Source organism: Uranotaenia lowii, chromosome 3 (assembly GCF_029784155.1).
Source record: "Uranotaenia lowii strain MFRU-FL chromosome 3, ASM2978415v1, whole genome shotgun sequence".
In the NCBI taxonomy this organism is placed as follows: Eukaryota; Metazoa; Arthropoda; class Insecta; order Diptera; family Culicidae; genus Uranotaenia; species Uranotaenia lowii.
In genome coordinates, this window is record NC_073693.1 from 230019647 (window position 1) to 230032309 (window position 12663).

Sequence of the window (12663 nt, forward strand, 5' to 3'; positions counted from 1 at the left end):
TATAGTTTTCCAAGTTAAGGTGATTTTTTCACAGCTTATTTTCAAAACAAAATAAAACTCAGCTTAAAGCTGCCTGAGGTTCAATGATGGCAGAAATGTCTGATCAGTTGAAAATTGATATGTCAATTCTTCTTATACGTTAAATGCAAACTAGCAAACAAAAATCCTCCAAAAAGGTGAACTGTTGTTAAAGCAAACAATCATACCCAGACTCTACTTGGAAAAAATTGTTAAACAAGCTACAATTTTAGCTAGGAATTTCTTAATTGTATGAGAAACAATTGTATTCTGTATATATTGAAGACTGAACTTGAATTATATAATTATTATTATTATAAAGTAAATTGGAAGCCGTGGAATAATCGTGATTTCCCTTCTTAGAAAATCAAGCGTGTATAATTTAATAGTTGTAAAATATAATTTATTTCCCCCCTGCAAGGATGGAATCGCAATACGAAAACTGGTGAATGTTTAACAATTGGAAGATCATTTAAGCACAATGTCTTGCGTAGTTTTTTTACTTTTTTTTATAACAAATCATAGAAAAAGAACATTTCGAACCATTTCATTACTAATTAAGTTTAGCTTTCATCTCGCTGAAACCTCAATACTTAATTATCTCGCCACGCCAATTTTCCATAAACAAAATAATACAGCATCCATCGTCAAAAGCAGAAGCACAGCTCCCGCACAAACTCCAGAGGAAAAAGTAATATCACAAAATGAACCACATTCATACATGTACAGATTTCCATGTGAATTAATAATATTAGTAAAAAAACAGTGTAACTATTCCAAACAAAACTAAACCGAAAGCTCCACAACTAAAAGTGACGAAAGTCATTTGATAAGAGAAAACCAGAAATCCACAAAACGCAGTGACTACCCAAATACATGTAAAACTCAGATCGAAAAAGATAATTTCAAAGGCATTCATAGAATCACAAATATGAAAGTATTTGCATGGATGAAAGGATACGGAAATGATGATGAAAAGTTGCTAGTAGACAGTGTGCTGTAACGAATGAGAAAAAAAAATATTGTAAAGCTGACGAGAATAGTCATTCATTTTCCGGAATAATAAAAAAAAACAAATGTATAAAAATCAGCTCAATGTTTTGAGATTTCGGAACGAAAAGAAACATCCCCGGACTGTTTTTGTTTTCCAGCTCTTTATTTATCTAAGGATTTACATTTTAATTTAAGTTTTTCTTAAATATTTACGTATTTGTTTCTTTGCTTCAGTTTTTTTTAATAAGACTTCTTATTTATCTAAGCTCTTGTTCGCAGTTTTTTTTTTGTTATTTCACTGCTTGTTTCTATAATAAATAAACACTACTGCACGAAATCCGTTTTCAACGTGCTTACTTCTTTGAAAACTTCAAACTTTTTGAAAATGATGTAAATGAGCTTGAAAACTCTTCTGTTCAAAAACTGCTTACGGCAAGTTATTTTGTTCGAAAACATTAATTTTGTTTTTTGGTTACTTTTAATAAGTGTATTTAAAGTAATCAAAAAAAATACGGTCATCATCTTAAATCCACACAAATAATTTCTTTTTACGATCGTAGTACAAAGTTCAGTTATTTACATAAAACAAAATTTAGACAATTTTTAGCATTTAAACAGAGGCATTGATAATACCTAATAGAGTATTGTTAAAATTGTTAAAACTATCCGTTGAATCATGATATGATTTTTTTATGAATTTTATCAAAGATTTCAATTAGAATATACTTGTTAAACTTGAAAGATAAGGAACACGAGTTGAAAAAAAACAGATCCATTTGCTTGTCAAAAGTGTTTCCAGATTGTATCCTTTTACCCACAGTACCAAATTAAATTGTTTGGTAGGATGCAGAGGTGTCTTCTTTTTTTTATTAGGCAAATAGTTGTCATTCGTAACTTTCACTATTTTTCATAACTGTCTACTGACTACTTGGACGTGGCCGGCGCAATTACTGATGTTGAAAGAAAGATAGAGCAACAGTTTAGTTCATGGAGAATGATGCTATTCCCAAGATGATTCATGCACAAACATGCTATTTTAAGATGAAATTATTCATAAAGTACCACTAAAATTCAAAATAGAGACTAGATACCATGATGAAATTGTGTAGTTTTACAATTGTCACAACTTTCCAATACAGAGTAGGCTTTAACATTCGCTTCGAAAAAAGTTTAACGAATTTTTCGTTTTTCGAGGTAAGCTTAGAAAAAAATTATAAAAATATGTAATTTCAAAAGGTAGAGCTTTGTCGTTTTCACCAAAGTATTTTAAATTCAATAATCTACAACTTTTAAGAATACACAATTGTGATTGGATGATAAATACAAAAAAAAAGAAACATTATTTCTCTTTTAGGTGAAGTGTTCAGGAAAAAAGAAACAGCAAAAGATGCGCATTTCAAAATAATAAAACATTGTAGAATACTTCATGGAGCTATTTTAACTTCAAAGACTTCAGAAAGCCTATGATCACGATTTTTATGTTTTGAACCACTGTACACCTTGTAACATTGAGGGAAATTTTAAAAATGGTTAAAATTTAGATACATATTTAAGTATACATTATTTTCTTTTAAAATCTCAACATCAGTCAAAACCATCTCTTTGAAACGAAGATTGCTACTTGAGTTTCAAATAGTAATAGAATTCGTTCCTAATAGTAATAGATTCATTCCTATTCCTTATTGTTTTGTTATGTTTTTAAACCCTTATCACTTATTTGTTTTCCAATCATTATTTCGTATCTGGAAGTAAATCTCCTGAAATTTTGCCAAAAGGTTTTACTTGTATATAATTCCTCTTTCAACCATTCAAAAAAAATATGACAGTCCAATTGTTAAAAAATCATGAAAACCATTCTCGTTCCATAATTTGCTTGTCAATTTCCGAATTTATTTAAATAATGTTAGGTTGAAAACCTCTCTTTTTTCTATCTGCCCACTGAAAAAAAGAAGTGATGAGTCTCAAACAAACATTTCTTGTTTCTATATATACTCAAAGCAAAAATTTTGCCCCATTTGCTTAAGAAAATATCGAGCTATACAAAAAAAATGTATGAGGCCCTCCCCCGCCTTTTCAATTTTTATCTAGACTAGGTTGACTAATAAGAATAGAAACATCTCTCGCTTCCAAATACCCTCTCAAATTTGGTTTCTCCCGTTTTAATTATTCTTTAGATAAGCAAGAAAAAAAAGGGGAGTACCCGTCTCCTCTTTAGGGGGAGACGGGTACTCCTCTTCCTGGAGGGTTTCAAATAATCTAAGAATAATACTCGTACCCAAATGAATCTCTATGCATAATCTGGGCTCGTTTGATCGAAAAGTTCTGGAGTTATGCAAGTTAGCAAAGTTTTGGCCTTACCTATCTTTACACTCGTAGGAGGGAAGGGTCTTAAATAATCATAGAAACATTACTCGTACCATAATACAATTCCAGACCAAGTTTGATACCTATCGACTGATTAATTCTAGATAGATTCAAAAAAATGTATGGTGGCTCCTCCCCTCTTTCTATCTCCTCACTGGGATCAGAGAGGGTTCTCAAACAACCATATAGTTTTTTAACGTATCGAAATTTTTCTCCATACCTAGTTCCATTTGCTTCCATTATTTCTCCACTTATGCAAAAATTTAAGGAAGCCCCTTTTTCCCTCCTTGTTTCCCTAGTTGAAGGGCCTCAAACCATCTTGGGATCATTCGTTCACCCAAATATTCTCGCATGCCAAATTCAAACCATATCGCTCATTGGTTATCGAGTTATGCAAAAAATTGTATGGATGCCACCACCCCTCTTCCTATTCTCTAATGGAAGTAGGGACTAGTAGGGAGAGGTCTCAAACAATTATAGAACCTTGGTTCGATTTGCTCAACTCATTCTCGAGTTGATTAAAAAATTGTATGATGGCTCCTCTCCTCTTTCTATCTCCTCACTGGGATAAAGGAGGGTTCTTAAATTATCTTAATAATGTTTGATATTCTCAAACATCCTTTCAAGCCAAATTTGAATAGTTTTGTAGCTATGTAATAAAAATGGTGGGAAAACGGAGGGGTCTTAAATAATCATAGACACATTTCTCGTGTTCAAATAACCTCCCGTGTCAAATTTTGTTCCGCTTCAAATCTTGAGATCATGAGTTACAAACTTAACGTACTAGATACTCGAAAAGTGGGGAAAATCCTCAAAAATTTTCTCCATGCGCAAAAAGTTGAATATTGATTGTATTTATTTTTTATTGAATGATTTTGAGCACTTGCATTTACAATAAATGTATTCCAAGTTCTTAAGTTCTTATCTTTTTAGTTATTACTCTTTGCTTCTTTCCCATATTCCAAACATTTTAAACTTTTCGTGATGAAGTCATCAAAATAAATTACAAATAAAACACACCAAAAACATCTTCAGATTGTATAACAAAAAAATATAATGAATAATTTGTGAATAACTTTTAGAGTTATCTTCTTTTTCCAGATCCATAACTAGATAAATAAAAGAGTGTACTAATGAACTAATGACATGGATAGCGGTGAGGCTCGGGTAACCGAAACTTGGTTTTCCGGGTTGATATGCGTGCATTTGTTCAATTTATTTTAAAGCAATTATTTTTTTCACCATCGGATCTGTTATGGAATCTTAAAAAACGATTTATTTCCATTTAATAATAATATTTTTGACGTGTTTTGAGATTATTGACATCTTTGATTTAGGTCAATTAGCATTTCTGATTCTTCTCTGAACGGTTGAAAGAAAATACCGAATATTGTCAATCTCTGGAGCCACGACTTTAAATTTAATAGCTTATATTCCAACTTCTTCAGTTTCACATGGTAGTTCTTGTTGAATTGATTAACGCATCCAGTCCAGGCTTATTACGAGAACGCTCATTTTTCAATGGGACTTTCTCTGACAGCTTGAATTACTCTCTGGAGCCACGATTTTCACACTTCATCGTTCGAAGCCACCTTGATTTTTCGCGTTATTCATCACATAGCTTATGCGATGAAAGTTGATTATTGAACACAACTTTCACTACTCTTGAATTAATTTTTAAGCTCTCAGAACCTTTCTAGAAATTCATTTCATTTTTTTCATACATAGCTTATGCGTTGAAAGTTTATTATTGAAAACAACTTTCACTACTCTTGAGTTAGTTTTGAAGCGCTCAGAACATTTCTCGAAATTTTTGAATGTAAATTAATTAAGTAAAAACAGCACGCAAAAGCCATTACATATTTTCTTGATGTGTGTGATATTTCTTCATTGATGCTCGACATAAATTTTAGCCCAATAAGTAGCATTATGATAACCTACCATTCTCCGGCTAACTCAGTTCCCGAATATCTTCATCCGCTGCGTCCCATAGTGTGCCACAAATGTGTTACACTTAATTTTTCAAAGTAAGGAATCATCTGGAGGCGATCGAAGTTAAGCCAGTGTTAGTAACTTCACTGCAAACGAGCTTAATTCAAGGCCATTGATTTTTTTTATAATTTTCATTCAGCATTCCGATCGATCACAAAGATCGATAATCTGAAATGCTAATGTAAAAAATGAAATTCTTCTTCAAATTGAAGGACTTGAATTTACCGATATTAATTGAATCAGACGACGCAAATTTTGTTGACAAAAAAGAATCATATAAAATTGGATGTCTGTCTGTTTGTTCCCTATAGACTCAGGAAAAGTTGGCTTGAAAGTTGGGAGCTGAAGATATTTTAAGCCGGGGAAGGTTCTTGTTATGGTTTGAGGGTCCTCACTCTTACATGAAGGGAGGAGGGGCTCCCCAAACAAAAGACAAATGTTTGCATCACTCGCAATACCAAATTTTGCGTGAAAGGGCATTTGGATACGAGCAATATTTCTTTGATTATTTGAAATCCCTCCTTCTTTTCACTCAGATGGGAGATAGGAAGGAGAGACGGGCTTATTTTCCACTTTTTTTTATATAACTTTAAAACTAATCGAGCAAACGGAACCAAATTTCGTATGGGATGGTATTATGTTACGAGAAATCGTTAAATGAATTTCTGGCATGCATCTCTCCTTGCAAAGAAGTGAAAAAAGGGAGGGGTTATCCCCTACAATTTCTAGCATAATTGGAAAACTAACGTTTCCCTGAATCTTTGGTATCTCTTTAACCCTTCGTTTCATAAAGTTACAAATATGCAACAATTAATTAAAACTGTTCTTAACTTCACATTTAGCTAAAAAGTAATTTTTTTTTTCGATGGGAATAATATTTATAATTTCAAGATCACGTTCAATTAAAAAAAAAATATTTTTAGTGTTTATAGGAACCAAAAAAACCCACTTGAATCTGAAAAATATGGAATGTGGAAAAAGCCTAATTTTTCAAATTTTTGGCCTAGTGTAATTCATATTGAGAATTTTTTTTCGACTCAAAAAAAATATTTTCGTATTCCCACTAAAGTAATTTACATAATAAACAAAATTTGAGATTTTTTTTTGTTTTTTCTCTGATATAATGGGTTTTCAATAACTGTTGCAAATATGCAACACCATGCAACGGTAGTACCCTAGGTAGTTATATGGGTTCCATAGTGTGTTTTCGAAACTTGCATCGTTAAACAGTGTATTTGTTTCCCGATGACAATGTTTTCGTTATAAATGATTTATTATCATGTTCAGGCCGTATTAAGAGGGGGGGGGGATGAGAAAAATTGCCCCCCCCCCCCCCTGAATAAAGAGGGCCCCCGAGGTGAAAAAAATAAAATATTGCTCTAAACCGTTATCAAAACTAGAAAAATATTATAAAAAGTTCAAAATTTATCAAACTTTAAACTAGGACGGGTCCGAATAATTAACTTATTTGGGATTTGTAATTCCAACATTGCCAACATTCGATAACCGAGGTTTGAAGTATTGTTTTGCTTTTTTTTTCTTAGAGATGAAGGAATGATTTGATTGAAAATTACAATGCTCATTATTTTTTACTAAAGTATGAGCCGTTTCTTATTATCAATCGACGAAAAATGCTCTTTATTTATACTATTTAACCTTTTCCTGGAAGCTCTGGAAGTTGATTTTAAATTGAAACTTTTTGTTCTCGAATTTAGTTTTATTTTTATTTCTTTTTTTATTCTTAAACTGATTTCAAGTTTGAATTCTAATTTTAGAATCATGTTCCAAATTCTAATGCTCATTCCGAAGAAATCTTTATTGTTCTTTTAATTTTGCCAACAAATGATATTTAATAGTTTAATGTAATTTGTAATTGGATCATTCCTTCAAAACTAAATTGAGACTTTGCTCTTCAATATCAAGTTTGTTTATTAAAACTGGCATAAAGTTATGGTATGATTTAAGATTAAGAATCTTTATCAGAACCAATTTAAATACGTTTTCGGAATTGATTTGTGTTGATTTGTTCAAGGTTATGTTCAGAAAAGTTGTATAGGTAAGAAGCTTTCCATTTTGCCGCCGGTCGTGGCCTAGAGGATAGCGTTCCAACCATCTAAGCCAGAGTCCATGAGATCGAATCCCGATCACGACACATATAGTGCTCTTTCCGTGGTCTGGTGGTAAGATGCTAGCCATAAAATCCTTGAAAGATGTACGCCTTAGAGTTAAGTAAATTAGATCTCTTCAAAGAAACATGAAGTTTCACTGAGATCCTATATGTGTGTGTTCGTTTTTTTAGCACCTTCAAGCAAACGTAAGAAATAATTTCCTCAGTAGGTGGTATATTATCGCATAACTACTCCTAGCTAATTTCTCGAGAGTCTTTGTAGTCGAGTGGATAAGCTGGTGCGAGTCTGGTTCCGATGTGCCAGGCTGGGTTCGATTCCCGGTATCGGCGAGACAACTTTTGGGTTCGAATCCCATAAGAAGCCGACAGGTAAGATGTGTTTCCTCTTATAACTGATTATATGAATGTTTAACCAGCTGCCAGCTGGCCAGGTATATGCACGGATGCCGGAATACCTCTAAGTAACCTGATTGACTCGTTCTTCCAAAATATACCTACATACGAAGCCATGGGGTCGGTTCCAGAATGCATGAGAGCACATACTTAGGCAGAAACTGCGGTGAATCCGTGCACCCATGGTGGAAAACCAACATACATAACTACTCCCAGATAAATTCTTAACTTTCCGGTGTCCAGAAATCTAGATTTGCGAAGTTCCTGTGCGAAAACTATGATTAGTGCAAAAGAAATTAGGAATAAGCATTTATTTCCAGTTGTCAAGTGTGAAGAAAAAAAGGTGTAACCGTTTCATGTTGTTGCAAATATGCAACAATTAATATTTTTGCTAAATAACCGAATTATGTGAAAATAATATTTTTTTCCTTATTTTTCCCTTCATGTATTCATCATTGCGCACTATTGAGAATTTTTTCGAGAAAAAATAAAAAATCATGAAATGAAGGGTTAACCTTTCAGTCGGGAGATATGGAGAGAGAACGGGAGTTCTTTAATTCTTTTAACATAACTGGAAAACGATACAAGCAAGCGGAATACGAGGAATATGTCTATGATTGTTTGAAACTTCTCTTCCTTCTTCTTTAGGAAGCTAAGAAAAGAAAAGGGAGGCTCCTATACAATTGTTTGCAAAACTCAAGAACTTTTCTAGGAAATGGAGGGGTTTTTAGTTTCGAAAACATGCGTACGATTGTTAGAAAAGCCTACTTCCTCCAGCAGTTGTCAAACTATAGCTTAAAGAAGCATAAAACATGAAAAAATTGGACATGGAGCAATATTTTATTTGGCCATAATTTTTATGCTTCAAGAAAAAATATTGACAGTTTGGTTTAAAAGTAACAACCATTGAGGGTTCACTTTAGAGAAAAAAAAACTTGGTTAGCAAGAAGAGACGAAATATATACCCCGTCTAAAAAGGAGTTGGGAAAAAACGACAACAAATTGGCAAATATGTAACGAGTTTAGTTTTTGTTACAGTTGAAATATCTTAATTGATATTAAATAAATTTATCAAAAAAGTTATTCAAATAAAGCTTTGTTTGTTTCAAAATATAGGAGACTTTTTTTGAAAAGTGTAAAAATTCCAAGTGAAAAAGAACTAGCAATTTAGATTCTCAACCCCTGCAGTTGTGCAATTAAAAAAAAAACTGTTGAAAATTTTTCTCTAACGATCTCTGAACCAAAGTTGTTTTAAGGATAAAACTGAATTTTTGTGAATTTATAAGTGAAAAAATCTATCTTTTAGATATAAAAAAAGTTTTTGATTTGATTTTTAAATCTATGAGTTCTATAGAACTGAAGCTAAGCCGAATCCACTAAGGTTTTGGAAGTCAAAATGCATCAATTGATGTCGTGGAGTTGATGATGTCAGGTTTTCTTAACCTATGATTGGGTCGTCTGAAGGAGATTTGCATTCTGAAAATCGATCCTTAAGATGAGCTTACTGGTCACTATTTGACACTGCAGAACAAATTTCGTCGAGGTTTCAGTATGTGCTGTCAGAATTTTCAAAACATTTGAAACACACTTTAAAACAAAGGAGTTCTTTTTTGTTTTTACTCTATTCTTATCGAACAATAAAACTTATTTAGTTTAAGGGTGGTTCAAGTTCGGTCCAGAGGGTGGTCCCAAATAGAAACCTGATGATCCAAAATACCGACCAGAGTAATGATCGAAGAAACGCGTTTTTAGGTTATAATATTGTTACATTGCAACAAACGACGATATGTTTCGATAGAAATAGTCTTAATCTTCGTAATGAACGGATAAAGCAGTCAAAAATTGTAACATGTACTTTATTATTTTAGAAAGATCCCAATAGCTTGAGTTTGTTCGAAGAACAATAAAAATCATATAAGTATGAAGATCCATATAAATTTGTTATGAAAATTTTGGATCTTCTGTTTCAAAACTGTGAAAAAAAATTACTTACATTAGAAAAAATGTCCACTTTTCTAAAGATACAGAAAGCTAAAAAAGAGCAGCAGACTTGAAATGTGTCGTTGATTTGATTTCAGTTATAAAAAATAAATATAACAAAAAAAATTGTGAAGCTGTTGCAATTTTTTCTAAAGTCTTAAGAAACTTTAACGATGCAGTATACCGAAAAATAAAAAAAAACCATACAAAAAATTGAAATCTATAAATGAGAAGAAATTCCAATCTATTATTAAAAGTGTTATTAGTGTTATGGATATACATATGTTTTAAAATCATATGAGTTAATATGATGTTAATACGTTTTCAGAAGAAAATTTTCTATTTTTCAAATATCACTTAACCAGGGTATTGAACTATTTGTTTTCCATTCAGATCTAGTTAATTATACAACAAAAAACAAACAATGTATAACCAGATTCAAATTTATTTTAATAAAAGGTTTTAAAACCGAATCAGCCCCAACCCAAAAATTTCAATCAATGAAAAACACACAGATCCAATAAGCCAGGGCCGTAGGAAGAACCGTACCACGGGGGGGGGGAGGGGGGGCGGTGGGGAGGTTTGGTCACCAATTTTTTATTATGATATTTTTGCTCAAACAATTCATGAATAATATAAATTAAAAAGTTTTTTTTTCATTATTCATTTTTAAGTTCTTTTATATTATCACTTTTTGTATTGAACAGAAACTTTTGAAAATACATCTTTAATTTTTTTAAATGGCAAGCTATATTTATATAAGGATTCCCTTTGTAATAAAATAGGTAACTTTAAATCTTTGAATTAGCTAAAAAATATGGTGAATTTAGCTTTTTTGACTTCAGCATAGCGGTTCAAATCCGATTGATTCTTATTCAAATCTGAGATTTTAGTTTTAATTTTGAAATTTGGGTTTTGAAAAAACTGAAATATTAACTATGTTCAACAATACATAGAAAATATGGAAATCCCTGCAGGAAAATTACAAAAACTTTTTTTATTGAAAATCAATCAATTGAAATCATAGTGATGATTTAAAAAAATGAAAAAAAAAATGAACCTTAAATTTGTTATTTTCTGCTTAATTATGTACCGTAAAATTGGGTGAAAAGGAACATGGAGGTGATTCGGGGCGCAAATACAAAAAATTATTGTAATCCGAAAATCAAGCATTCTACACATTTTTTTTCTTTTTGCATGATCTAAACGTTCCTTGATTTATTGCGTAAAAAACATAAATTTGATTTGCTTCATGTTGCTTAAATAAAACAAAAAAAATGAAGCATAATTAATTCAACAAATTTTATTCTATGACAAGTTGTTTGGCATCACTTCAAAAAGTGATGTGACATGTCTACAATTTTTGTATATAGTGTATAAGATTCTAGAAGCTTTCGCTGGAAGTTCAGAAGTTTTTTTTCTTTATTAATGAGACTTTCAGCCTCGGGCTAAAGTTCAGAAATAAAAATCTAAATTTTATTTGATATTTGCCCCTTGAGCTAGGCACCAACATTCTTTGGATATAAGTGTGGATGATAAAAAAAAGGTGATTGTAAAAACAATAAAATATCTGCAAAGCGAAAACTTTGCACTTATTTGTCTTCTGAAATGAACGAAATTTTTACGTTGAGCAGTTTTTTTGTACAAGAATTTTTCAATAGTCAAGCAATTGTCACCCCACTTGGGGGACAACGAAAATTAATGTTAAAAAATTGATAGTAAAAACGCTTTTTTTTCACTATGATTAAGTAAGAGCAATAAAATACACCATCTCAAACTAATCGAGCGCTAAAAGAACATCACTTCACAGAAATGTTAATTGTCCCAATTTACCCCATTTAAAGTATTCAAATTGACTTGTCATCTTGATAATTAAATCTTGAGTGTGAAACTCATTTACGAACTGAATCTGATTCTGAATGTTGAATAGTTATTCGTTTTTAATGAAAATCGTGTACCTGACTGAAATCAGTATTCGATTTTCTTTATCTGTTTCCGAAATTCAACAAGAGTTCTGAAATATACAGAAAAAACGATTCCTGAATTTATATTCCAAATCAGCGTTTCCATTAAGAGCCAAGAATGGAAATTTGTTTCAGACTCTCATACACGAGTTTTCAATTTTAATTCTATCGGTTTCAATCAATTCAATCAATTGAATATAAATCCGACTAGCAAATTTGAATTAAAATAAGAATAAAATAAAAAAAATAATCATCAACCTGATTCTGAGTATCAATTCTGCATATGATTTTGTTTTAAACTCTTTTTTTATGAGATTTAAACTAAATTGAGATTGAGAACTTTAAATAGATATCAAACAAAAAATCTCAAGGTGATTTTCGATTTTCATTTCTATATTTTAATTATGATTCGTAGCGAAAATCTAAATTTCCAAACCAAACTGGATATCGAATCCAAAATTGGAAAACAAAACAACAATTCAGATTTGATAATATAGAAGCAAAACTGCCGGAATGAGTTTAATCTCCCAAAAATTTAATGTTCAGAAACGAGTTTCTATCAACTAGCAAGAAAATTTTGAAAAAATGAAGCTGAATTCTGAACCTGTGATTAGTTTTCGAGGTTTTGGCATTATCTCTGAGATAAAATAGTTATTCTTGGACTAGCTGACCCTGTGTGCTTTGCTACACCTTCCAAAAATAAATGTAATTTGTAAAAAAAATATTCAAATTTAGATTTCTGTTAGAATTTTTTTTTAAATCAAACCTCATCATAGTTCAGTACCAACAATTTTGAAATCAGAGCTGCAGCTGGAGTTCCGAATTGCAATT